This window comes from Canis lupus, chromosome 15 (assembly GCF_048164855.1).
Source record: "Canis lupus baileyi chromosome 15, mCanLup2.hap1, whole genome shotgun sequence".
NCBI lineage: Eukaryota > Metazoa > Chordata > Mammalia > Carnivora > Canidae > Canis > Canis lupus.
Genome location: NC_132852.1, coordinates 50592076 through 50617710, shown reverse-complemented (window position 1 = coordinate 50617710; position 25635 = coordinate 50592076). Strand labels below are relative to the sequence as shown.

Here is a 25635-nt window from a genome sequence, read left to right as displayed (position 1 = left end):
TCTCCCCCCCACCTTTGTCATTGACTTGATCACTTTCTATGAATTAACATAAACAAAGCTACATGTCCTTGCTCAATAAGGGTGATACCGAAACCTTCAGCTGGTAAGATAATAATCTCATACCATAAACACCCTCTCTGGATATCAAACTACAAATGTAACAGTTAAATTTTTAAAGGTCTCAGAAAACTGGAGTGGAATGTGTATATTACTCAAACAGAATTAATTTTCTAGTTTCTTCAGGACTGGCTGGAACATGGTAATGTTCTACATTTCTCATGTAGACTTGATAGTCCAACCTGAATGGTTTCAGGGCCAATCAAAAGCCAATGGTAAGAGCTCTTGTCCCTTGTAAAACATGTAACTTACCTTTAGTTAGTTCAGAAATGCCCTGGCATTCCCTAGGCATAATAGGCATAATTTAGTTTGAGGAATATATGGGACATATTCCGGTATATTGTTGAGAGGAAGAGAAGATAGATTTAGTGTAAATGGAAGTTACTGGTAATATTCGCCTGAAAACAAATTGTAACGGTCCTCATTAGCACAGCCTACACACAATCACTATTTAGTATATGGTAGTCACTGTGCTAAGCACTTTACATGTATTCTTTATCACAATACCCCTACAAAGGAAATAGTAATATTACATGCCCCATTTCAGAAATTGATTAGTCAGAGGTTACACTCCTAAGACAAAGATGAATCTAAAGGTTTTGTAAGGCCTTAGAACTAATCTAGGATTGGTTCTTAGAACACACTGCTTAGGGGAAACCCTACCAATGTCCAGACTCAGGCCAGAGGTAATACTGACAAATGCGTACACAGCTTTTTGGCTGAATTTCTGAAGCCAGTGGTGAGGTTAGCATTTCTACTAGGGCTAATATTAGGGTAAGGAATCTTACTGAGGTAAGGAGAGGCTTCAGCTAGAGGAATTGTCTTTCACTTTGCATAGCATGTAACATAAGATGGGGAAAATGTCTGTTGTCTGTATGTAAGAAGTACAGAGGCAGGAAGGAGAAATGTTAATGGATATTATAAAGGAGGAGTAAAAGTTTCCACAGCCACCCACTGGTACTGGTAATGTCTGAGGCATTACCAATGCTGTGTAGGAAAAGCCTAATCCTCAGCCACACCTTTGCCTGAGAATGAACCACATTGACGTTACAGTACACTTAACCCCTCAGGCATCCCAGTTAAGACATTTCCCCTAGCTCTAATAAGTGTGTTGTTCTCTGACTGTCTGGGGTCCCTTCCATTACTGCATTTTGTGACCCTGAAAGAATTAGGAGATCCAATTCAACAATCCCATCTACAAGCCAACTAAGCTTCAGGAGGAATCCCAGTTTGACACCTGACAACTGTGTTGAGAGGACAGATAACTGTGTCCTGTGGTTTACAAAGATTGGTCCTGAAGCCTAGGCTAGTTTTAGCCATTCTTTCAGAAGCAGAGGAGCCTATGTGGTGTGGATGAGCAGAGGGAAATAGCTTTCGAGGGCTGTTCTGTTCATGTGGGTTTTAATTAATGTTAAAGAAAAGTGTTGTGCTATACTCTCAAAATCATCAAATCAAGAGCAACACACAAACAATTATTTTACAATCGAGAATAAGAAAATTTGCCATAAAAGGGGAACAAACTGCTTTGTGAGTTTCCCAGGGGAATAACTAATAGATACAATAGGAAAGTCTTCTTGGTAGATATGGCAATAAAGAAGGGTCTTCAAAATCTGATGCCCCTTTGCTTAAATATTATAATTGGGGGAGCTTTGAAAATACATTGAGCAGCAAAACTATAAAAGGCTAGGCTGAAATTTAAACATATATAGGAACCCAGACATAAAAGCCCTATGGGAAAAATAAATAAATAAATAAATAAATAAATAAATAAATAAATAAATAAATAAAAGGATTATGTTAGAAGTGTTCTATACCATGGAGGGAACTTAACCTCCCAGGCAAACATGGCTCCTCACATATTTCCCTCTGCTCTTCCACATGGCTGGCCACAGAGGACATAATTCCCTAAAACATTTGCCTGTAAGCTCCTTCCCTGTAGGGCAGGACAAAATGTCTGTTCTTCTCACTATGTTGAACGTTCTTCAAAGTATAGGCATCTTGTTTAGCACAGTAGTTCTAGCACAAAAAATAGAGTTGGGTACAGAACTGGCATTCAAAACACTCTAGATGAATAAATGAAGTACTGTGCACATAAAATGAATAGTGAATTCACTAGGGGAATCAGGAATCACTGAGAACAAAGGTGGAACAGGGATTTATGGATCTACATTTACTCTGAATTTAAGTCTTGCTCTTCTCTGGCCCCAGACTTGGTGCTGTTGGACCAGGATCTAACCTCATCCTCCAAGTCACGACAAACTCTAGGGTCTGGGAATGACAAAGGAGCAAGAATTACACATGTGGCCTTTGGCTTGATGCATAAATATCTCACCATCTCAGTAGCTTGGTCTTAACCCTCTTTTTTTATGATATTACTTATTTATTTCAGAGAGAGCGTGAGCAGGGAGATGGAGAGGGAGAGAGAGAAGGCTCCCTGCTGAGCAACAAGCCCAACATGAGGCTCTATCCAGGCACCTGGGGATCATCACCTAAACTGAAGACAGTTTGCTTCACCAACTGAGCCACTTAGGTGCCTCTGGTCTTAACTCTCCTAAGATTCTTTTTAGGTCTTCCCTGAAAAGCCTGGAAAGAGAACACCAAAGCTAAGTTGCAAGTTACAGAACGCTGCTAGAGAGAATAATTCAAGCACAAAGTGCATTGTAGACTTGAAAGAAAAAATAAGAGAAGGGACAAGGTGTTCATAACAGTGAGAGAAAACAGATCTTAACGATTCCAATCTGTGTTCTTCATCTTCAAGATTGGGAAGAGTAAATGTTTGTCTGACAGTGTATACATAGTGAAATAACTGAGGTGGAGAACAACTGTTTGTCTGAGGTGGCAGCTTTGCACATTACACCAAGAACTTTCTTAGCTTTAAAACCTTTTTTTTTTTTTTAAATGAATGTTGATGGTAGATGTTTGTTTTCATCATTTCCAGGTATTAGTGGATAAAAATAATTTGGATTATATACTTACGAAAATCTACCCTTAGTCATATCTATTTACAGATACTTGGTATTCTTGAGGTCCTGACAAGGCCATCTCTCTCACAAGCTTTTTAAAGTTAAGGCAGATTTAGCGTAAGCTCTACTTCTTAGCACTGCAGGCATTCATTACCTCTTTGTCATGCAGAAAGTTAACTTGGACCGACCTTCTTCCTGGGCAAGTAGTTGGGGTATTTTTTTCTGTGTTCCATTGGCCTATTCTTAGAATTATTCATACTTTTAGAAAAATTGTGGTAACAATTGTTATTTGAAGACAGAGAAGACAGATGTGAAGTGTAAGTTGAAATGTAAGAAAACAAGTACTTAAGTTCATTGGATGAAGTTGGATGATGTGATTAGCAGGCCCACAGCAACAAATATATTTCTAGAACATTGCATATGGTGTTGCCTCTCCGACCCAGCCATCGGCAGGGAATTCTATTTTGAGTTTGTTTTCTAAGAGGAAAATGTTTAGTTCTGAACCATCCACTTTTGTTCACCCTACTTCTCATATCCAAATGCATTATCTGCAAATGGGTAGCCATGGTTAGAAATTAAGAGGATTTGTGTCTATGGAAAAATTCCTACTACAAATATACTATCAGCCACGTGATAAGACTTAGAGTGCTAATCATCTCTTTTGAACTGAGATTGTGTTTGCTTTTATTCATTAACACTGAGTGAATGATTTCTACATGACAGGCACTCCTCAAATTGGGTTTGTGCCACAAAAGGATGGATAAAGGCACAGAGCAGTTGGGAAGGGTATCTCTTCCATAGGAAGCCAGGGAAATAATTCCCAGACTCTGACTACAATGCATATTTTTATTAAAATAGCAGCACACTACATAAATAAGATTAAATAGACCAGACATGTTGAATTTCTGTATCTAATTAACATAATCTACCTAGAGTTGCTCATGGCAATCCATTTTCTGAGTTGTATCTATTCTCAGCTTTCTCAGGATTATTGCCCTTCATATCCTTTTACCACAACATTTAGTTATTTACTAAATGACCACGAGAAACAGTTTTTGTTGGTGTCAGATGCTGTACTTTCTAGAGTACCGGTCCCCTGGATAATCAAATTTAAACTACATTAAATGAGCCTAGCATTAATCACCAATTAAAGTCCAGAGGCGAATTATTGAAGAGGGCATTTAAGTGAAGGGGGAGGCTTGAAGATTATAGTGGGCAGGGCACAAAGAGGCAAGGATAATCACATTCTACGTTAAGCAAAGATCATAGAAATCTCTATTTGTTTGCATTATGGCAAAAATCAATTAGTCTATAATTGGAATTTTTTTTTCTGTCAGACTACACCACACCAAAGTGAAATCATTACATCTGACATCACTAATAAAACAGATAGGTTTTCAATTAACATTTAGTTTTCTCTAAATATAATCTCAGAAAATCATCCATCAATAGATAAGCCTACATTTCTCCCCATGTACAGATTTCTGCCTAGTGTCACAGAAGAGAAAAATCCTAGTGAGATTATTAAAAAGAGAGTATGTGCACTAATGGAAAAACAGTCCGTATTACCAAAGAAAGAGTGACTGAGGAGCCCCATGGCCCAAGTTTGAACTCTGCTTCACCATTCATTGTGAGGCCTCAGACAAGTTACTTTAACTCTCTGGCTCTCAGTTGTCTCAAATTTAAAAACTTACAAATTTATTTCACAGTATCTACTTCTGAGGATATTTGTGAGAAGCTAATAATAAAGAATTTATGTAAATTACAATTATAATCCATAGCAGGGAATAACTACTGGATATTTCACTTTTGAGGATGAGGATGATGGCAATGAATTATTTTTAATATAGTGCCATAACCATAGCTTGTATTCATTAGACTGTCCTTTAATATACCCACACATGTTAATCTGCACTAGCCTACTCTCCTCCCGTACCCTCCACCTCTCACAAGCCCCTCTGGCAGGAACAAAATGCAGCCCAATCTCTGCAAGCTTCTGACAAGAGGCCTACCCTTCCCTTCCTAGCCCCCCGGTCCTGACTGCCTTGAAACTACCACCACCACCATCACTTCGGGCACCAAATGTATCCCACAAGTCCCAGGCACCCCTCAACTTCCAACTCTAATTCCCTAGACATTCTTTACACCTCAGTCCTCATTTCTACCCAACTCTGAAATCTAGCCATGCTTCCCTCTGAAATTCATAGACAGCCATCAGCAAAATTCCCTGTATTCTCTTTTTTTCTCCATTTTTCTTCCAACTTCCTTCTCTACTGAAACCTGACTTTCCTGACAGCCCTACCAATAATTGTTTTGTCTTTCACTCCCTCCCTATCACTGGGACTGCATACTGCTTGCTGCTTATAGAACACAGTCTCACTTTCCTCTCTAAAAACAAATGTAAAATAAAACAAACTTTGAATCTCCTGCATTCAAACTATACCACCACCATTTCTCCTTGTAATAACCACTTATCATTGCCAAGCTGTCATTCATGCTTATTCCTTTAAGATTTTTAGCTTCCGGCTGACTGTCACTTTCTACAACAACATACCTGGGCAATTCTTAGTGGTTTAAATTTCCACATAGATGATTATTCTAAACCCAGACTCTTAATTCCTTAATTCTCTAAAAGGAGTTTATTTCCCACCCTACCAGAGCCATAATTCATGCTCATACCCAGACTTTCTCATTACCAAAAACTACAACATCCTGAGACCTCATTTTTAAGTGTCCCACTATCCATTCACTACCTATCTTTTTAGCACCTTCCATCTAGTGGCACAACTCTCACAATTTTTCAACCCCATCAATACCTATAATCCATTCATTCTGCCTCCTTTTCACTACCCTTTATTTTCTTCAATGTTCTACTTCCTTCTCTAACCAGTTAAAATATCACGATCCAAATTATAATGACCCCTTGCATTATCTCAAGTCTTTTGTCTCTCTCTGGCTTCAATCATTTTGTTAACTCCAGTGCTTTTGCAATTCCACAAGTGGCTAGGAAAAAAAAAATACAGTCACACTGTTTAGTCTCACTTCCAATGGGTATCCACTAATCTCACATGGACTATTCATGGCAACCCTTCTACATTTACTCACACACAACTGCATCGTAAGTTAACCTAAAAGAAAGTTAATCTAAAGCCTCTAACCTCCCCAGTATTTATGTTCAGCTGATGGCCTTGCTTTTCTTTCAGCAAGAAAAGAGGAAACCAAGGAGGATTTCTAGTTTCCCACAATACGTCTATTCATCCACCTATGTCTGTATCTTGCTTTCCTCCCTGTTACAATGGTTGCAGTACCCAAAACTCCATTTAAGGCCTCCCATTCCATCTGCTCTCATCCTCTCTCATCTACTCAAAGACATCATTCTAGCAATTCTCCTCTTTCCCTCCTATATCTCAGCTTCCCTTAACTAGAGCAACACTCCCGTAGACACACAATTCTATTGCAATTTCTACTTTCTTAAAAAAATAATAATTACAAAATCTTTCATTTACCATCTCATTTCTATGAGACTTTTAAAAGAAGAAATTTGGGATTCTTGGGTGGCTCAGTTGGTTAAGCATCTAACTTTGGCTCAGGTCATGATCTCAGGGTCCTGAGATTGAGCCCCACATTGGGCTCCCTGCGTAGTGGGGAGTCTGTTTCTCCTTCTCCTTCTGCCCCTCTCCCCTACCCTTCATCACTTGTGCTCTCTACTCTCTTTCATGCTCTCTCAAGAAAATAAATAAAATATTTAAAAATTTTTTGAAAGATAAAAAGAATAAATTTATCAAGAGTTGTCCCTATTCACTCTCTCCATTCTTTATCTCTCTTGTCTCTCAAAAATCTAATTGAATCAGGGGTTTGCCCTTTCCTCAAAACACCACAAATAGTTTCAAAGCTAGCAATAATCTCTTCTTGGTGTATTCAATAGTTACTTTTCAAGATTCCTCCCATTTGACATTTCAGTAAACAGTAGCTCTCTCTTCTAACTATTCAGGAAAAAAAAAAAAGGAGCCATCCATGTCTTCTCTGCATCCTTCATATATCCAACCCATCATTAAGTCCTGTCGCCAGTTCTTTCCAAAGATATGTAGACTCAAACTCACCACATCCATGGCAATCCCAGAGCCCATGCCATCACCATCGTCCAGGGCTAGATAGCTGGCAAGACTTGCTGACCATCTCCCTGTTTCTATCTTTGTCCTCTAGCCTATTCTCTAGAGAGCAGAGAAATTGATCCTCCTAAAATATAACTGATATCACCCCCCTTAAAGTCATCTATATGAGAGGTCATCAAACTCCTATCTGCAGGTCAAATTCAGATGGTAGATTCCAACACAGAATGATTTTTATGTTCTTCAGGGTTAAGCAGAAGGAGAAGCAGAAGCATAAATGGAAGAAGAGGAAGAAGAAAAAAAAGAAAGAGGAGGATAGACAAAAAGCAGAAGGAACAGAAGGAGGAGCATATGTGACAGAGATCTTACGTATCCTGCAAAGCCTAAAATATTTACTGTCTGGCTCTTTATTTGCTATCCCCTGACCTACACAAGCTGCCTCTCTCTAACCTCTACCTCTTTGACTTTCTGTACTTTAACTATATTAATATTCTTGTTCTTTTTTTTTTTTCAATGTTCCAAACGTGCTACTGCCTCGAGGCTTCAGCACTAGTTATTCTTGATCCTATGTCCTCCCCAGATATCCACATATGTATGGGCATCTCCACCCACTTCTGGTCTTTTCTCGATGAGACCTTCATTGATTGCCCCTTTTAAAACTGTGTCCTCTCTAGCACTTCCTATATTCCTTCCTTGCTTCATTTTTCTCTTGAGTACTTACTCAGTTTGAAAACTGGCCCCCTTGTGTGGAAAGCAGAGAGACAGAAGAAGGAGACAAACCACCCAGATTGGTACGTGGCAGATTTAATAAGAAAGGTAACTTATATACAAGGTTTGTCTTGGGTGCCACAATACAGGCAGATCTCAGGACCTACTCTCCAGAATCTCAAAATTTTACATAGAAATCAATGAAATCCAGGCAGGTATTCAGTCCAGATGGTCTCAACAACACCTTATTCTCTCAAGGCTTTATGTGTCCTTGGAAATGGTCCCCACAGTGGTCAGACACACATCTGAGGACATGGGAAGGGATGAGGAGCCTCTGACTGCCCAGGTCCCACTCTCAGGTTGACTGGTGGTCCCATCTTCTTCATCATCTCCTCCAAGTTTCACTATTTATCTTATTACATATTTAACTCATGTTTTATTGACTGTCTACCCCAACTAGAATGCGCGATCCATGAGAAAAGGAATGTACATTCACCTCATTCACAGCCAGGCACCCAGCATATATGACAGTGCCTGACGCATACAAAGCACTCAAAAAATACTTGCTAATTCAAAGAAATAATAGATTGTGAACTCTGCTAGTTTTTTTTTTTCCTGCTAGGTTTTGGTAATATAAATATGCATCTTCTCTGCAGTCTTATGGCCACTGTGACTAAGCGAAAATGCCAAAGTTTTCTCTTGATTTGCAAAATATTGTGGTTGTTTGCTGTTACCATCACAGAACTTATTCTACTATTTACCTAAGCTGAACCTAGTTTGGGAGGCAAGCATTCTTAGCAAGGATATATAGGAGTTGAATGTTTTATTGCATCCTGCAGCACCTGCTTCACTTTGTCCCATCTTCTCACAATAAACTGCTCCCCTTCCATCCACATATGTCTGCTCTTCTCTCCCCTGTTTGTTTCTTCTCTTTTACTTCATATCAAAAATATTTATGAGAGTGAGAGAGAATGAAAGAATTGAAGTAGAAAAAAAAGTTAAAGCGCCTTATATCCTGTGTTAAAGATTCATTCAATCAATCAATAAGATTTACTTATAAACAAGGAAATAAAGACTAAAGTAATAGGAGTGGGAAAAGATCAGAAAAGTGAGCCAGAAGGCCACTCCCATTTACTAATCCCTATTCACCCACATAAATGTGCTGGCTTGGATGATAATGCTGGGACATGGGGCCTGAAAAGGATAGAAGATCACCATGGAAAGCTTGATTCTCACACTGACCAAGTAAAAACTGTTATTTTCATTCATGACCATCAATTCCATAACTACAAATATAAATAAAAAAATAGACTATAAATCAACTTTAATTTGTCCTTACTTCTGTAGCAAACATCACAGCACGTCCTCTACTAAAAATGAATTTATAGAAACATCCTTGTCCACAAATTTCAGGACAATGAACCATCAACTGACCTCAGACACTGGAGATTCCTTTCCATTCAAAAATCCCACCAATTAATTCTACTATTTTTCATTCCTGTGAAGCAACAGTCTCCTGGACTTCTCTAGTTACATTCTCTTTTTCTTTCTCTGGATGATTCTGACTTTTGTCCAGTCATGTCAGAACCTGTAACTATCAGGTATAGTCATCAGGAAACAGGTGAAAACCAAAATTAGACAATTTGAGGTAAGTTTAATAAAGGCCATTTTCAAAGACATGGGCAAGGTTTAGGGGGAAAAATGCAGTGATGCGTATCCAAGGGTTATTGAGATCAGAGTGATACTCTTAGGCCTGAAAAAGACAGGGGACAGAAATGATTATAGAACTCAGAGAGAGTACTCTATAGAGAGTGCCACCTAAGAGGAATTGTAGTCTTCGGCAGAGGGAAGAGTCTACCCACAGGGAACCTGCAGGGATTTCCTTTCAATCCCCAAGCATCTCTTGTTGGTGCCTCCTACTGACAAAATCCAACTAGAAGTCATAGGATAAGGAAGACTGGTGATGGAGTCTATACAGGTCACTCTCCCAGGACACAGAACAGGAAAGAGAACCATGGAGTTACATCTGGAGCATTAAATATCAGCATTGGTTAATTGTAATCTCTGTGTCAGTTAAATATTTTTCAGACTGTTCCCAGATCTGTAAAAATGCTGGGGGTCACAGAGAAAGAACTAATATGTTAAAGAGACAGCATACAATCTTCATATTGCAAAAGACATTTAATATGTCGGATAAGATTTTCATTCCAGGTAAATTCCTATAAGGATGTCTATAATTTTTTCAGGTTAAAAGTTAATCATGACTATGTTCATAAATTTGTCAGACAGCATGACTAACAGGGCATAAGAATCTTTATTAAATAAACCTCATTCTTTGCACCTAAAACATGAACTCAGTGGGTTTCTGAACTGGAATGACAACTCCCTCTGTTCCTTTGCTCCTTCCAACCTTGCTCTGTCCCTGTTCCTATTCCAGGTCACTGTTCAGCGTACTAATGCCAAGCCTGCTTTTACCCAAAGTGCCTGTTTCGTATGCTGTCATATATATACTGCTGGTTGGATCTCAGCCAGTGGAATTAAATGAAATGGTTTTCTGTCAGACTGAATACTAATTATGTCTTCATGCCAAAGCTAGGTCTGCATAATGACATCATTTGCAAGTAGGCTGGAGGTTGAAGCTCAGATAAAGTTTGCTCTGATATTTACATATACAAGCAAAGCAGTTCTAGGCTGTTTAGCTTACCTGCTTTGTGTTGGTTTCTTTGATAGATTTGTCTTCGAAAATCCAAGGTCTTCTCTGGGCAACACTGTAGATTAAGTAAATGCTTCATTGTTTAGGTCACTGTCCTCCCATTTCAAGACTTCAAACCCACAACTCAGTTCCCAAGGGAAGCCTCCAGGACACTAAATTTTTGGATTGCCATGGGCCTTATATCCCTTTCTGGTCACTCATATTTGCCTAACATGATAAAATATCTGATTTTCTGAGGCAGTATGATTTATATCTGTTGGTAATTCTCAAATTTTCCCGTTTTGTGCACTATCTTAACCTTGACCTCATCAGCCTATCAGAAATAATACCCTTTCACCCTTCAAAAGAGGTGTACATATCCTACAGCATTCACTGCGTTCAATTAGCTAAATTACTAATAATTCCGTACTCTGAGAACAATAAGAAGAACCCTTCCAAAGCCCTCATTTTTCTCTCAGTTGGCATTTTAACACTTTTTCTATAGAAGTAACCATATTCATGGGAGTAAAAAGACAAGAAACAGACTAATGTTAAGGGAGGCCCACGGGGAACAAATGGTTAGGTCAGGGGAAGACATACACTATCTACTCAATTCAACACACCCATAACACAGTCTTTGAGTTTAAAGTATCTTGGTAGATATAGAAAGCATAGACTAACAATGTGAATCCTGTGCTCCAACATCTCACAATTATATGGAATTGTAGAAAGAGAATCAGGCAGGTCATCAAAAGTTGTCACTTTTAGGTCAATCTGTATTGAACTAAAGAGGTATGCAGCCTTGGAAAGCCATTAATTCTTCTGGCCACTGAATGATGAGAATTTATACAGGCTTTAAAATTAAATTCTTCTCTCAGGCTATAATATATTCATATTGAAATAATTATTTTAAAGTCTAAAATATTTACTGCTATACAAACATAATTGCTTTCTATTGCTGTCAGAGAGTAGCCATTATGTGAACATTATGACATATTTCACTGATTTTTAGAGTGCCAGTAACAAGTTAAAAACTCAAGACACTGGTGATATTTTAACCTAAATATTTGGCCTACAATCAGAAAATTCTTTTTTTCCAAAGAAGTAATCTGTACTGTTTACCCTCCCACAAATGTCCCTTATATAGTTTATACCTATATTTAACTGAGACACTTATGTTCCTTTTTACTTTATTATGTAGAAGCACTGTAAACAAGCAAATGTCAATAAGGTTCAAGGCAGTGAAATATAAAGTCTGAAAACACTGAGGTCAAATCTCCAGACCAGTGTCCAGGGCAACTCAATGGCAACCCACCACTGACTCTTCAGTCAAAAATTTCTTTCTTTTATTTGCTTTTACCACTATAGCTATAAGGCATGACTCCAGGTGACTTTCTTGGAGTTGAAAAGCCTCGAATCTTTTATAATTCATGTTCTGATCCACTTGGGGGAAAAGATTATCTTCATCTGCCCAAGACTTTTGCAGCTGTGTTGGATAATAATCCATCATGAGAGTGATCATTAGAAGATTTTTTTATTATATCTCAGTATGCAATGTATACTTGATTTGGCATAACTAAATTTTTCTTATATATCAGAGTTTAACCCCTTAATTCATTAGATTTTTTGAAAGAGGGGCCAAGATGCTGACCAGAGTTAAAAAGATAGTATATACAATTTATGTGAAGATAGTATATGCAATTATGTTTTGTTTTGGTGTCCATTCCATAAAAGGAATTTTTTAAAAACTACCTTCAAGAGAGCAATGGTCAGCTAATAGTAAGTGAGGTCATATAGCAATGGATCATTACCAAAGACAACCTGAAAATATAACCACAATCTTCAAATACTTCACAATCCAACAAATAGAAATAAAAATGTCAATGTAAGAAAAATATGATGGCATGAACTTTTGGGGAGAAAAATGTTTCCCTGCCATCTTGCTCCAAAAAGAATTTAAGGTGGTATTCAAGGATAAATAAAATACTGGAAATTTGTATAAATTAATTGCAGATAAGAATACATAGAAGCTAGTAGGCTCCTACTGGTTTTATGATTACATGTCAGGACTCTATGTAGAAGGTTAACTTAAATAATTCAGAAGAGCCACTGAATTTCAGAGTTAAAATTGAGTTAACATCTAGTGGCGCCTGCATGGCTCAGTAGATTAAGCATCCAGCTACTGATTTTGTCTCATAGGTTACAGAATTGAGCCCCATGTTGGGCTCTGTGCTCAGTGGGGAGTCTATTTGAGATTCTCTCTCCTCCTCTTCCCCTACCCCTTCCTGCCCCCCGCGCTCTCTCTGTCCTTCCAAAATAAATAAATCTTTTTTAAAAAACACACACACAGAGTTAACCTCTTACCCAAATGAAGAAAATATTTCTTCAAATAACTCTGACCCAAGATAATCAATACTGGATTTTATTGTTTGCTGTTATCCTGTCCAGTCAGTACCTCCTGGGGTAGTCTGTTCTCCTGAGGGATAACTAGTTGTGATAAAGTTCCTTAAACTGAAACAAAATCTACCACTTACTGATTTCTCTTCACTATTGCAAGCTTTATAGCCTCTAGAATGGCCCAAGTAAAACCTATTCTTTTTGAACATCAGCCCTTTCAGCAACTGGAGATAGCTAGTATGCCCCAGTTAATATTTTCTTGCACAGTAGTTAAGAGCGTAGGCTTTGAACCCAAAGAATTGGGTCTCAATCCTATATTCACAGCAAAATGGCTTTTTCATCCAGACAAGTTATTTAAATGCTCTGAATTTCCTCTATTTTAGATGGGGGAAATAATATCTGCCTAAACAGTTTATTGTAAACATTTTAAAAAATGATATAAAAAAGGACGATAAATTAACACCGTACTTGGTGCCTATTATATGCTCAATAAAGTTCCTCTCATAGTCTCTTTATTCCCAGATAGCTGACATTTTCCTTAAATGGCCTGTACTACAAATTCCTTATTACCATATCACAAATCATCATTATTTAGAATAATTCTAAATTCTGGAGGACATGAAACCTTTATACAGGTGAGATGTAGACACCTATAGCAGTTGTTTTCAAGCCGGAGTGATTAAACACATCTTTTTATAAATACTATTTTGTCATGCTCTCCTTACAATCCTTGAAATTCATTAGTAGAAAATTAATCTACCTGAAAAAATGATTCCAGATCATTAATATTTGAATATATCTGGATTCAGCCCCCTGAAGCCCTGCACCCGGGACCCGCCCAGCACAGCTGCTGTAGCCACTGCATGACCAAACTGCCCATGATCGAGTGTGGCTAAGCCCCAAGCAGCAGCGAGGTTTGAACTCAGAGTTGGCGTGGAGCCTGTACAACCCTGAGGATGGCTGTGGCCATGCCAGAGGCAATGAGATATATGTGCAGATCTGAACCTGCAGGCACTGTCACCTTTAGCCCAAAGTACATCATCTCTGACCCCCCAGCACAGGAAAAAGCAGCATGGTCAGGAGGGACAAAGCTCTGGCTGCAGCAAAGGTGCAGTGAACCTGCAGGCTGACCTCACTCTTGGCATTCTAACCAAATTTGGGGGAGAATCGTCCCAATGCCAGCATAATGTTAAACATCTCAGGACACAACCAGCACTTCTTGGCCCCAACACTACCATTTTAGCTCCTCTACAACCATGAGCATGCTAATGTGAGGTAGGGCCCTGACAGTGCAGCTTCCAGGAGGGCATGGAGAACCTGGAGCCCAGTGTGGGGATACCCACTCTGCCATCTTCTTTCCCCTGCCAAGTCCACCAGCAGCGCTGACCAGCTCAGGTACCTCTGCCTTAAAGCTCCTCAAAGTCCCAGTTCTAGCATCTTTGAGCATCCACCCCCTGGCTTCTCTGGCCGAAGTGTTTAGGCTTCATGGACATCACCTCTGTTTGAGGTAACCTCCTAGAAGGGATGCAATGGCCAGACACTTGCTATGTCAAGACACTCTATGAACCCCCAGGGGGAGCCTCAGAAGAGTGTGAGGTGAACTCTTCAGCCCTGCTTCTCCAAGGTAGGGAAGCCTGAGCTTCAGCAGATGGCCAGGGTCATGATAAAAGGCATAATGTTCCTCTGGGAAAGGGAGCACCACTCATGTCTTAGAGCCAGCAGCATTCCAGTTCCTTGGACATGGCCACTGACAACTTGCCTCCTAAAGGGGAGGCATTCCTGTCGTCCCCAGCTCACAATGTCAGCTTGAAGCCTTTCAGCACTGAGCCACCTCGGCCTTCATCTAACTTTGATCAGAAGTGGTTCTTCCAGCCTCAGGCAAACTGCAGGCTCTCTGAAAACTCCCTTCATAGAGGAACAGTCATATATTCTGCTAGAGAGGAGTCTGGAGAATAGCCCTCAGTGAAGCTCAAGCACAATTATAACCAGAAGGCCCAATTGACCAACTCTAATGCTGACTGGCCTCTACCTGGGACCCTCCCTGGAGCCACACATTTCCCAGGTGCCCCAGCCTTCCATAGGTAGTAAGAGCACACTCTACCTTGCACTGGCCAAAGAAAGTGGATATACAGCTCCTCAGGGAGCTTGCAACAAGAGAGCTAATCTTGATGAGAATGGAAACCAAAATGGATCTAGATGTGGGTTTGCCTTCATTGAGTCCCTAGAACATAACTAAATGTCCCCAGTACTGAAGAAGCCTGGAACTTCAGTTAAATGTATCTCTTACAGAGTCCATTTCTCTTCAGTACGTGAAAATGAAGAGAATGCCTCTCTAAAGAGACATCCCACACCTCTCCAAGGCAACAGCTCACATCGTAGTGAGGGAAACAGCACCCACAGCAACCAGTCATATTCTAATTACCACAGCCTCTAACCCCGTAGGCGAGTGGGTGAAGACAAGAGACCTTCCAGGTACCCAAAGACTTGGGAGGATGATTTCCACAAAGACCACAAATGCCTCCCACAGAATCTAGAGAAAGAAAGCCTAGTCCAGAACTTGTGAAGCAACTTTGACAGGACTGAGTCAGCCTTTTCTTCTTTCCAGAACATTCCTAGAAGTCTAAGAAGGCAAAGTAGCCCGGAGCTAGAAGGAGGAGCCCAGGAGGGCTACCTGGATGCCTTCCCACCTGTTCAGTCAACACCCACACAGAGGACGCTGGAAGGAAAGCCGTTCCAGATCACAGGAGCCATGTGGACAGGCCCATCCAATGTTAGAGGGGAGGGCCAGTGCCTCACTTTCTTTCTACCGCTCAGACCCAAGGTATGAGGGGCCACCCTACCCACCGCACCAGTACACAACCAGTCTGGGTGGGGGCAGGATGTGCAAGGCTTTCAGTGCAGGGAACCCCACTGCTTGGGGCTGGAGGTTTCCAAGACGGAGCAGCTGGCCCAAAGGACCTAGAGGCCTGCAAGTGCAGGCAGCTCTACTTACAGCCACAACTACAGGCCCAACAGGCAGGTTCCAACATCCAATACTTCGGGAAATGACTTCTAGGAGACAATATCTGATTCTCTGAAACCACTGAAGCCCTATGCAACTGGGAGAAACACCTCCAGAACAGGGGGCTAAAGCTGGAAGAAGCGTCTTGGCAGCCAAGTGGTCAACAGCTGGGAAGGGGTACTGACCCTAGCCTGGTCCCCCACCCCCACTCCGAGGCCAAACGCTCACCTGCTCTGCAGCCAGAGCACCTTCAGCTCTTCAGGGAGGACAAGGAGGCCTTCTTGTGGGACCACAGGCCCTTGTGCCTCAGTCACCTGCGCTAACACCCCCTGAGCCCTGCCAACAGGAACAGTATTAAGGGCATGCAGTCCTGTGACCTCAGGAACACCTTCCTTGGAAGCTCAACCCACAGCAGGAACGCCCATGGGCTTCTGCCTCCCAGCACGCCCTGTATGAGCAGCAGCACTTGATGCCAGGGAGGGCACCCCCATCCTCCCATACACCACCCCCCTGCTGCCTGCAGAGTCTGTGCTGTTGGGCCTTGGTCTACCTGCCTCCCCTACCCTTACCCCTACCCCTACCCCTACCCCTACCCCTACCCCTACCCCCTACTATCCTACTCTGAAGAGCCACAGGAGATGTTGGAAGTGGAGACCCCTGGGCTCAAGGAAGGGACTGCATTTCCAGGGAGCATAGTGCCCACCTGGGTGGAAGGGAGGGATGCCTGGGTGGCTCAGTGGTTCCCCAACTCCCCAGATCGAGTCCCACATCGGGCTCCTGCATGGAGCCTCCTTCTCCTCCCTCTGCCTATGTCTCTACCTCTCTGTCTCTTTGTCTCTCATGAATAAATAAATAAAATCTTAAAAAGAAAAAAAAGGAAGGGAATGTGTGAGGTTGGACATTCTGCCCAGCTACCTTTCAGAGGACCAATTTCCGGATTACCAGCATTTTGTGAAAATGCAGTGAGCACTCCTCACTGAGCAGCAAAAGCTGGGCAACAAGATCCTAGTGGGCCAGGAGAAGGTCATATCTGCTGGAAGTCCTTGCCTTCTAATTCACTCCAAAGACAGGGCCCTGATTCTGCCCCCAGAGCTTGCAAGTGAAATGATTCCCGGTGGGGATGTATTTTCAATGGTACTTTGCTGACACCGACTTCCTCTGCACTTTAATACTCTTCAGAAATGCCCACCCAAAAGACTGCCCTTTATTTCAACATGATTTCATCTAAAAATGTTTCAATAGAAACCACATTTAAACTATACAGGTTATTGCAACGGAGGTGCCCTGACTGGCTCAATAGCTTGAGCAGGAGACTCTTGATTTCAGCTCAGGTCATAATCTCAGGGTAGTGGATATAACTCTGTGCTCAGTGAGGGAGTCTGCTTGAGATTCTCTCCCTCTCCTCCATCTGCCCTTCCACTCACACTCTCCCTAAAATAAATAAATCTTTAATATATATAAACTATATGTGTTGTTGGAGTTTTTCAGGATAAAAGCAAATAACTCTATCCTGGAAGAAGCCAGTGTTTTCCCTCTTACCCTTCATGACTGAGACACAAGACCTTGAATGCTGCTCGGAACATACCTCTTTCTATTACTACTTTGTAGTAGAAAGAGACTTAATGAAACTGTGAGACCGGATTGGAGGACATCTGATTGGTTGTTTAGTTTTTAAAAGGCTGAGGCAACATAGATCAGTGTGTGTCACTCCCAGGAATGTATCCGAAGCGGCATTCCTTGCCTGTGGGCAGTGTACCCTGAGGACAAGTATAGTACACATTAATGAAGGGTCTGCAAAGCCTTAAAGCCTTAAAAAGTAACAGAGACATAGAAGAAAATTGTAAAACTTCAAACATTTTTGTTATTTATATATATATATATTTTTTAAGATTTATTTATTTATTCATAGAGACACACAGAGAGAGAGAGAGAGAGAGAGGCAAAGACCCAGGCAGAGGGAGAAGCAGGCTTCCTGCAGGGAGCCCAACGTGGGACTCAATCCCGGGTCTCCAGGATCACGCCCTGGGCTGCAGGCGGCGCTAAACCACTGCGCCACCGGGGCTGCCCTGTTATTTATATTTTTAAAAATGAAAAAGATCCTTAAGTTTGTGTGCTAACCACATATTCTATTTTGTAGTGGACGCAATTATGTTTGAGTTTTGTATTTTGTGAAAAGCTTAATGAAATAAAGAATTGTAGAGATAGTAAAAAAAAAAATAACATCCTATATGTAATATAAATGAGACATTTTTAAGGAGTAGCATATAATAATGTATGCAGTATACAAAAGACTACAAGGGCAGACTACAAAGAGATGATTGCACCTAAACATAAAGTCTCCATTAATGCACCAACCTCAAATGTCACCTGATACAGGAGTGAATAGTATGACTACTAGTGACATAGTGAACTTGTAAATTGATCCTGATAATGTTCTAATCAAAAAGCAAAGTATAAGTTTCTCTTTTTACACATAATAGTTATGTGGGAAAAATAATACCTTGTAATAATATTGAAGGTTTTATGTTAACTGTAGTTAGGTGACTATAAACAATGTTTGCCCATAATATCCTGTAGGACATTTGAAGTTCATAAATGGTGAAAGAGAATTCTTTGCAGTTTTGATCTGGTTTGTGTATTGTAGTATGTGTAGCACGGCTGGCTAGTAATGCTTCCTACGCCAAAAGCACAGCATAATTTAAAAATAAGAACAAACAAACAAAAAAAAACCCCTACACACCTACAAATTAAAACAAAAACAAAAAACAACCCAACTCTGCTGAGAATCACTGTTTTAAGGGTTCCAGGTCTATCTGTATCCTAGTCTTTATCTAAGCCATTTTTTTAGGAGCAACTATAGCATCATTTTGGTGACATATCTGGCAAGTTGTGGATTTTGAACTGCTTCTTTGAGAAATGTCCTCAATTTTACCCTTTACAACAGGTCATATCTGTCATATTGTAGTAAGTTGCATTAAAACGAAATTCTGTACCTTCCATTCTTTTTTGTTGAATTTCATTTTCTTTATTTCAGTCCATCTTTTCAGTCTATCATTTTCAATCTTGATTCTGACATATCGCATTATCTCATCTTGGTTTTCATCACCTGAAAATTAGATAAGCATTTCTCATCTCTCTCTATTCAAGTTGCTACTAAAAATGAAGAAAGAGAAACAATGACAGAGCTGTTTGAACTTGACTAGAAACTTCCAACCATGTTGACTTCTTACACTTACCCTTTTATTTGTGAGTATACAGCTAAAAGGGATCCATTAGAAATATGGTCAATAGCCTTGCTAAAACTAAGATAGAGTATATCTATAGTATTTCTCTCATATGTGAATCTAATGCTACCAGTTACATCTAATTTTAGGGTACAATGCTCAGTAAACTTATTTTGTCCTTCAATGGCAACAATACCCTTTTCTAAATTATTTCACATGCTAAATTTTAATGACTTTAAGAATTCTGACACAAATATACATTGTCTTAAAATACTACTGTATTAATTTAGCTACTGTAACAGCTAGACTCTGAAATCTCAGTTTTCTAATACATTAGAAGTGTATTTCTTTCCCAAAATTCAATCTGCCATGGGGGTAGAGGGTTCTGCTTCATTAAATGATTCAGATAATCAAGACAAGCTAGGTCACCTTTGAAACACAGCTCCCGAACTCATCCTGAATTTTGACAAACATCCCATAAAGCAAAGGAAAAGAGAGCAGAATGTCATGTAGGAAGAGTGTATGGGTTAGGTCAGGAAGTGGCATATATCACTTCTTTACATACATTTACATACAATTCACTGGCTAGAACTCACATAGTCACACCTAACACTAAGGAAACCTGGAAAATATAATCTTGCTGCCTGCCTAAAAGAAAAGGAAATGAATTTTGGTAAACTAATAGCAGTCTGTGCCAAGATCTTTCTTAGACCTGTGCTGGAGGTACTCCTGCTCTGTGCCCCCATGCTTCAGGTATCCCCATATTTTGGAATGCTTTCCCCAAAAATGTTCTAAGTCACCTTCCTACACCTGGAACTCACCAAGGGTGGCTGTGTTCTCTGAGCCTACATCAACCTCAAAACTTTCTAAGTCACATTCCAGTAGCTCAAACCTGCCAGGGCTAGTAGTACTACTCTCCAGTTGGGGTGCCCTGAGTCCAGACCAGGGGATATGTGGGCCACAGTCTCTGCTCTCTGCCCCGGGTATTTGACCTCTAACCAGACCACCCCAGGAATTTGACCTCTAACCAGACTATGAGGTTCACTAGATACTCCAGTGAGACTAGGCCACCAGAATAGTGCTGCTACATTTGGGATGACTTTTATCCAAGACAGAATGCAGGAGAAGCTCAGAGCTCTGAGCTAGCGATGGTCCACTGTCAGCCCTTGGAAATGAGTCCCATGGGTGGATCTCTGCATGGATTCTTACTCCTCTGTTTGGGACCATGGTTATGCCTCAGATATGTAGCACCCCAGGGCAGCAGGGGTGGCAGCAATGAATATTTATTCTTAGGATACCCACCCTTAATACCCAGAGAGGTCATCTACCTTCTTCACAGGTTCTACACCATGTTCTAGGCAGTCTTTCAGGGATGGCTGCACCTAATTACCCTCTGAAGGCAATAAGACATTTTCTCCACAATGCTAAAGGGACCTTCTGACTAATAAATGTGGTGAAGTTGTGCTCTCATCAGTCAGGCTTATACCACACTCAGTGAGGGATGGATATTCCATTCATGAATGGATCCATTCTTGCCTTGAACACTGATCCTTGCCTCTCTTCACTGGTGGTAGTGTGTGGAAGGCAGAGGTATGGACAATATTAAATGAGTCACATTCTAAGAGTGTAGCCTAAAGAGTTCAAGAGAAGATACAATCGGAGATGTGTTGTTCTATGTTCTCAAATCATAAGGTTGATATGACCTGAAAAAGAATTACTGTTTATACTTTCCTTTGTATATTCCAGATAATATTTGCCTTTGCAGTTATTATCAACGAAGCATAGTTACAATTTCTGAGTCATTGGGAACCAATATTCATGGCTGCACAGTGAAGATGCAGTACTGTGTGTAATAATGCAACCAGCATTAAATAAATGGTATCAGGGAACTGCAGAAGCAAGAAGACCCATACTGTGTTCATACAAACATAATTCTAAGTATTACTTTTTCTCTCAGTGGGGTATAAAATAGCCAGGAATGATTCATCTGATGATGAGGTGCATTGACCCATCGATGAATTTGGGGAGTATTTTCATTTGACCAGTTTTAATTCTTCAGATCCAGGACTATGGGTTGTTTCTCTTTATCTTTTATTTTTTGAGAGCAAGAGAGAGAGAAAGAGAGCATATGTGCATGGGAGGGGGAAGGGGCAGAGAGACAGAAAGAGAGAATCCCAAGCAGGCTCCACATCCAGTGCAGAGCCTAACTCCAGACTTGATCTTATGACCATGAGATCATGACCTGAGCTGAAATCAGGGCAGATGCTTAACCAACTGAGCCACCCAGGTGCCCATTTTTCTTTTTATGAGATTTTCTAGAATTCTTTCAATGTTTTGTAGTTTTCAGTGCATGCCTTGTGTTTAAGTAGTTTCTGAAGTGTTTTGTTTTGATGCTCTTTAAAGTAATTGTTTTCCTAATTTCATTTCCATATTGTTCATTGCTAGTATACAGAAATACCACTGATACTTGTGTATTGATTTTGTGCTCTGTGCCTTGCTGACCGTATTATATGTTTAATATACATTGGGATTTGTTTTCAGTGCTTCAGGAGGCAGTTTATAACTTTTCATTAGCCTTTACCTCCTGTTCCTGTGGAGCTTCAAGGTCAGCCAGAGGTGAGAGCTTGGGGTCTTCTCAGGTCTTTGCTGGGCTAGTGCATAACCTCTCGCATGCTCTCAGTTCTGCATATGGATGTAGCCTTCCAGGTTCCCAGGGATAAACTAGAGCTTCTCAAAGCTTCTTAGGGATGTCTTATCCCCCAGGTTTTTTTTTTTTCCCTTTAAGGTTTCCAGGCTTTTCTTAGCCACAACTAGTAATACTATCTCCAGCAACTGCAAGTTAAACATTTGCTAATGATATTTTTGTTTGTTTGTTTTTATAAAATGCCTTGTATGCAAGTAGCTCACTTAGAGAGAGCTCCACTTCAGGTCAAATAAAAACATGATCTGAGAATGAAGCTTTTCTGAAAGGGTCAAATGTGGTAAATTTGTGGGAATGGACTTTGGGGGTGTTCCCAATTCATTCTTCTGCATCCTGTGGATGCTATGCTATTTGTTTTCCTAGCTACCATCGCTGGTTTTTAAGGCTCCTCTGGAGCTGGGGAAAGGGATGTGATTAGGACAAGTTAAAAAAGCTACAAGACTCCCTGTTCTTACCAAGATTCCACTGTTTATCTTGAGTAAACACATTACTCAAATTGTTGCACATTGTTCCAGAATGCTGAAACTGCTGATTTTTAACAGTTTTTGCCAGTGTTCTTTTTCTTATATAGGAGGAGCAGATTTTCAGAAACCTTTAGTCCACTATTCTAGAAGTGAGATAGCCACACATAACAAGGCTTAGAAAGAAGTGAGGCATACACAAAAACGCCTACAATGTAGATTGATGTATATAATGTTCAAGACCAAGCACAACTAGTTATGATATTAGAAGTCAGGATAATGATAATCCTTCGGGGAGAAGCAGCAGGAATAGAACTCAGGGAGGGCTTCTTAAGTTCGGTTTGATGATCTGGATGCTGGCTGTACCCATTTATAATATCCACTACCTATATATGTATGATTTGGGCATTTTTCTGTATGTATGTTACACTTCAGTAATACCAATACCATAACCATAATCAAGAAATTAAGGATAGGTTTTCATGTACTAGTCAGATAGGTAAGAGTATAATAGATAGCTTCAGTGATATTTGAGAATGTTCTAGTACTTAAGTTGTTAGGTGGTTCATGTGTGTTCCTTTAAAAATGTATAAATTATACATGCATGTGACAAATATTCTTTCTCATGCATCCAATATTACATAATAAAATTGTTTAAAAATACTGTCAGTGTTGTCCAATATCCTTTAATAGACTTTGAGGTTTAGAGACTTAACAGCTTTACACCTTTATTTGAATTTTTAGAGTACTTGCAATATTTCATTTCATGATGTAATTAGAATGCATATAAATAAATCCTTGAGTGTACATCTAATGGTTTCCTTAGGATATATTCCAAAAGTGGAATTAAGGGGTCAAAGTATGTGAACATTTTAAATATGCTTAGTATATAAAACCAAGTTGTCTGTTGGGAACATTTTACAAATTAACTCTCCACTCTCCTCAGAAACCTAAGAGAGATTGCATTTTCTGCCTCCTTTCAAACATTGGGATAAATATATGCCCTAAAATATAACAGTATATGGGCACTTGGGTGACTCAGTCAGTTAAGCATCTGCCTTTGGCTCAGGTCATGATCCCAGGGTCCTGGGATGCAGCCCTGCGTTGGGCTCCCAGCTCAATGGGGAATCTGTTTCTCCCTCTCCCTCTGCTCCTCCCCCTGTTTGTGCTCTCTCATTCTCTCTCTGTCAAATAAACAAAATATTTAAATATTTATATCAATATACTTATGTAAAATACCTATATATTTATTATGCAGAATTTTAAAAAGATTTTATTTATTTGAGAATGAGAGCAGATGCATGAGTAGAGGGAGGGGCAGAGGGACAAGCAGGCTCTCAGCTTGGTTTCAAACTGAGACACTGTGCCTTTTAGACCACATGATTAGTCAACTGAGAAATTCCACTGTGTCGTCCTCCTCTTCTGTGAACATTCCCAAAATATGACTGCTCCTGGGGATACTTCTTTCCATGAAGTTCTTTCAAGAGTTGCACATATCATATAGTTTCACTCATATATGGAATATAAGAAATAGTGAAAGGGATTATAAGAGAAAGGAAGGGAACTGAGTGGGAAAAAATTGGAGAGGGAGACAAACCATGAGAGACTCCTAACTCTGGGAAACAAACAAAGGGGTGTGGAAGGGGAGGTGGGTGGAGGGATGGGGTAACTGGGTGATGGGCACTTGATGGGATGAGCATTGGGTGTTATACTATATGTTGGCAAATTGAATTTAAATTTTAAAAGAGTAAAAAATAAAAGAGTTGCACATGGATCACTGTTCTTCATTTCTTCCTAACACCCATGGTTGTAGAGATTAGCTTCATTGATTCCTATTTTATTAAAGGGATACCCATGTGCCCTGTCAGTGTGTTGTTTTCTCTCAGTTTCTTCTCATATGTAATTAGTGACCAAATACTATGGATTCAACCTCTCTTTAAGTCTTTGACTCTTCAGGGCGTCTGGGTGCCTCAGTGGTTAAGCATCTGCCTTTGACTCAGGTCATGATCCTGGGGTCCTGCGATGGAGTCTCATATCCGGCTCCCTGCAGGGAGCCTGCTTCTCCCTCTGCCTCTGTCTCTGCCTCTCTCTCTGTCTCTCATGAATAAATAAATAAAATCTTAAAAAAAAGACTTTGACTTTTCTTTTCTTGATTATCCATTTCAGTAACATTTCACTTCTTTCCTGGGTCATTGTAATATGTATCAACCTGCTTCTAATTTTTTCACACTTAAAATATATGATCTTCTCATCAGTTATGTTTAAAAACACAGATTTTATCAAGCAACTGACATAAACCTAAGCATTTATTTATTTGTTAATTAAAGATCTTATTTATTTATTCATGATAGACATAGAGAGAGTGGCAGAGACACAGGAGGAGGGAGAAGCAGGCTCCATGCCAGGAACCCGACATGGGACTTGATCCTGGGTCTCCAGGATCATGCCCTGGGCCAAAGGCAAGTGCTAAACTGCTGAGCCACCCAGGGATCCCCTAAACCTAAGTATTTAATATGTACCCTATGCCATATACTCCTATATATACTCTATGCCAGTGTTAGATAAACACCTGCAAACCCTAAGCTATATTTAATTAATCTTTGAGGGAACTAGTATTATCCTCAAGACAGAGATTAATAAACTTGCCCTGAGTCATAGAGTTAGTGAGTGATAGAGGTGACAGGCGCAATTTAAACTCTGATCTGCATCCAGAGAACAATAAAGACTGCCGAACATCTCCCAGAAAGAGAACACCTCTACTCACTTCTACGCTCGCTACTCAAACCTAAGTTCCTAAATTGGGCATTCATTTTCAGTCTTCAGATGAATACCACTTATCCTTTTCAAGTTAATGTCTCTCTTTGCAACCTTTATTCTTTCTGCAATAAGAGCTCATATAAATACAATAGATGCATAATATTTCTTTAGGCTTTCATTTCCACCTCAGTGACAGTTATGCAGAGTAAATAATGTCTGTGAACCCTTCTGAATCTAACATTATATGATTCTATGGTACTTTTCATGCTATAAACATCTCAAAATTAATGCTCCAGCTTTACTAAAATAAAAAACAACAAACAAGCCTTGGCATTCCTTTCTTTGGTTCATATTTTACCCTCTACCCAGAAATTGTATCTCTCTAACCCTGCTTGTCCAAATCTTTTACAAGTCTTCCAGGGTATACTCCATAAAGCATTGTCTGACATCACAAAAATAATTATACTTATCCCTCTGTGTCGGCTTTCAGTTTATGCGCTTGCAC

At 40.1% G+C, this 25635-nt stretch overlaps 1 long non-coding RNA gene and 1 pseudogene across 1 annotated transcript in view; one reads left to right on the top strand and one right to left on the bottom strand.

Annotated features, from left to right (window-relative positions):
* LOC140604434 (uncharacterized) overlaps window positions 1–25635 on the bottom strand; it is a 207788-nt gene that overhangs the window by 18178 nt on the left and 163975 nt on the right. The gene's annotated exons all lie outside the window — the stretch shown is intronic.
* LOC140605371 (protein Shroom3-like) lies at window positions 14059–16310 on the top strand (annotated as a pseudogene).